This window comes from Solanum pennellii, chromosome 12 (assembly GCF_001406875.1).
Source record: "Solanum pennellii chromosome 12, SPENNV200".
NCBI classification, from domain to species: Eukaryota; Viridiplantae; Streptophyta; class Magnoliopsida; order Solanales; family Solanaceae; genus Solanum; species Solanum pennellii.
Genome location: NC_028648.1, coordinates 6,916,854 through 6,920,551, shown reverse-complemented (window position 1 = coordinate 6,920,551; position 3,698 = coordinate 6,916,854). Strand labels below are relative to the sequence as shown.

The 3,698-nt window shown below is 29.7% G+C and overlaps 1 pseudogene; it reads left to right on the top strand.

The window, feature by feature from the left end:
* The first annotated feature begins 1,551 nt into the window (after positions 1–1,551).
* LOC107007054 lies at positions 1,552–2,210 on the top strand (annotated as a pseudogene).
* The last annotated feature ends 1,488 nt before the right edge of the window (positions 2,211–3,698 follow it).

Sequence of the window (3,698 nt, the reverse complement as noted above, 5' to 3'; positions counted from 1 at the left end):
TCTTCTCCTTCTGCTCCTTCTCCTCCCCCAACACTTCTTCTTCTCCAACCTCTTCACCTTATACTTTTGCTTCTTTTTCTCCTTCTACTTTTTCTACTTCTCCTCCTTCTTTTTCTGCTACTCCTTTTCCTCCTCCTCCTCCTCCTCTTTCTTGGTTGTCCCTACCACCTACTCCACATGCAACCATAAAAAATCATTATGAATAAACATTACTAAATATGAAGATAATAAAACAACTCATCACACCAGCCAACTAAGTACACATGTTATTGTATATACATTACTCTTGTTTTATTTTTTGTGCATTGCCTAGGCATATCAAACCCCCTGGATTTCATTTATTTGAGGTTATGTATATAAAAATTTATGGTGAGATACCTATCATTTGGAGAAAATCTATCTTCTTATACCTTGTTTACCTATTTATTTACGACTTCAGATAGTCTTATATTATGAAGTATATGTATTAAGTTTGATGCTCTTGAACTACTAGTAACACTAAATTTTGGGTGTATTTTCTACCTTCACACTTCTATTATATCTATGTCTTTGAGTTATTAGACTTGATTTTGCTAATGTTATTAGTTTTGTATGGGGAAAATGCACAAGTACCCCTCAACCTATGCCCGAAATCACAAAGACACACTTATACTATACTAAGGTCCTATTACCCTCCTGAACTTATTTATATGTAATTTTCTACCCTTTTCGGCCTACGTGGCACTAGCTTGAAAGAAAAAGTCAACCAGCATTGGGCCCACAAGATAGTGTCACGTATGCAAAAAGGCCTAGATAAGTTCAGGGGGGTAATAGGACCGTAGTATAGTATAAGTGTGTCTCTGAGATTTCGGACATAGGTTGAGGGGGTACTTGTGCAATATCCCTTTTGTATGATTGTTTTATATTAATTTCAGTGGAGGGTTGGCTTACCTACCAACTGAATAGTGGAAGTGTCATCATGCCTTAGATTTTGAGTCATCACACTTCTTATTTGTGAAAAAAGAATCATTCTTCGTTAGTAGATCTGATTTCATATCTAAAAACTTACTTCAATTGATATATTATTGTCAATCTTTAATGAAAAAAATATTATAATTAATTAGAAGTATTCATATATTTTCCTACGTCATACTTGACGTAAACTTATCATAAACTTTTTTATCTATCGAAATATTGAAATATGATGCAATTTTTTTCTAAAGATATGTTAACGTCTTTTATAAAATATATTTTCTATAACATTTTCTACCAAATATGCCCATGTAAAAAGTAAGTTATTGTGTTTTCCATTTCCAAAAACAATCATGGAATATGACCTGTCAAATTTCATTTGAATATTAACAATTTCATCTTTTTAAGGAAAAAAAATAATAATTTCCTAAAAATCATATTATAGTAATCAAATTATTTAAAATTTGGAACTAAATTATGAAAGTTCTTGATTTGACTACATTGACAATTTTTGTTTCACAACTATAAAAGTCACACATCTCTTCAAGTTTTATATATTCTACTCCAAAAGAAAGTATTTTTTTTATTTGAGTATCAAATATGGCCACAAAAAGGCTCAGAGACACTAGGAACTACAGTGAAAATGTGAGAAATTCCATCTTAGATAGAAGAGAAATAAGTTTGTTCAAGAAGGCAGAAGAGCTTTCTATTTTGTGTGACGTAGAAGTTGCCATAATTATTTTTAGGCCAGGAAAAATTCAACCCATTGCTTGGAAATCCGCAAGTCTGGCTCAGGATGTCTTGACAAGGTATTTAAGTTTTCTTGAGTTCAAAAGGCTCGATAAGTTGGTCACACATGAAGACTATCTTCAAAAGTTAGTTGATAAGAAAGAAGAACGAATTACCAAATTACAGAAAATGAATGAGGCGAAGGAAATGGAAATCCTATTCAACCAACTAGTGGAGGGAAAAAGTATTGATGAATTTGATGCTAGAGAAATAAAAGGTTTGTTAAAGGTGTTTGCTGCAAAAATGGCTAAACTAGATGAAAGAAAGAAAGAGCTTAATCATGCTCCAAATCCTCCATCCAACAAAGAAACATTACCTTATCAGCAAGTCCAATGGAAGAGTCATTCAATGACCCCTGGTTTATTCAGACTATAGCTACATTAGGGGATGGAAGCGGTATAGAGTCTACACCAAAAGAAGGCAATGGCGTCAATGTTGAATATGATGGACATTCAAAGGACCTCGATTGAGAATGTAATCATTATAATGTTCTATCATTTTTTCTTTGTGTCCGTTTTCATCGAGTGTGTCTTAATTTGTTGCATTTGTCATTTCATTTCATGTTATTGTAGTTTTTGTTTCAATCGTTTATGAATGTTATTGTTCGATTAATAAGTTCTTTTTTTATCAAAATTTTGGACTAAGTTGAATCTTTGTTTTTAGCCGTACATATTTTATTTCTCTTAAGTTTAGCAATCTATGTTATTTGATACAAAAGATACTTCATGTGTGTTAATATATAGGGATCTCTACCGTATATATTGTATCATATTCAAATTCATCAAAGAAAAGCATCAAATTGTATAAACTTCTCCAAAATCACAAATTTCGTATATAATATATAATCATAGCATACCTGATGAATAATGAATTTATAATTTGTATATCTTAATTTACAATGTATAAGTATTTATCATCCCATAATTATTCTAGATTTTCCCTATTTTTCTTAGCCTTTGGAATAAATGAATTAATTGTATTTTAGAATTTTTTCTGTGGGGAAGGAATGGTGATTGAAAAAAGATAAGGATTGACAGTGACGCGATATGAAGGGGCAGGGATTTCCATGGAGGATTCTTCAATTTTGAGTGATATTTATGTTTAAAGTCAATTTTTATTGGATAAAAGACTTAGGGAATTATTTGTAGATCGAATTAAAGGGTATTTTTAGGCTAATGTTATTTTATGGTTAAATCTAGTAATCTTTGTTGTGCCAACCAACCATTTGTGTTATTAATAGTAATAGACAATCACTACAAAAAATGCTCAATTCATGGGGGTTATTTTGTCAATTCATGCCGATTTAGGAATTTCACTAATTAAAATGTGGCGGTTTCTAAAACTGCTACAATTATTCTTGTCACGAGCATATTTGCAGCGATTTAAGTAAACCTTGACGACACTCCCTTCAAATTGACTTTTAAATTTGTGGAGGTGTTTTAGTATAAGTTTGTGACATCTTAAACCTTCATAATATGATTTTAATATTTTAAATATTAAATTTGTGTGGATTTAAAATATTCATGATATGTGATTAAAATTTAATATATAATTTGATTTATGGAGTCTTACAAAATTATTATTATTATTATTATTTTAATTATAAATGTGAAATTTTATTTTCATCAAGCCTTCAAAATAATGAATAATTTTACTAGATAACACATTTAAAGAAAATCAAATTACATTAAACAAATTTGTAATAATAAGCTTCGAAAATTCAAATTATGTCAAATAAAAATAACACAAATTTTTGTATAATAACTTCAACATTCAATTTTAAATCCACATCAAAAAAAATTCGATAGCTTGCATTTGTTTGGTGATTTAAGTTGTTGTCATCCAATCTTTTTATTCAAAGTAAACAAAGCTCAATCTCCTCATCAGGCTGAAACAATAAAAATATCATACATATATATACATACATACATATATATATATATATATATATATATATA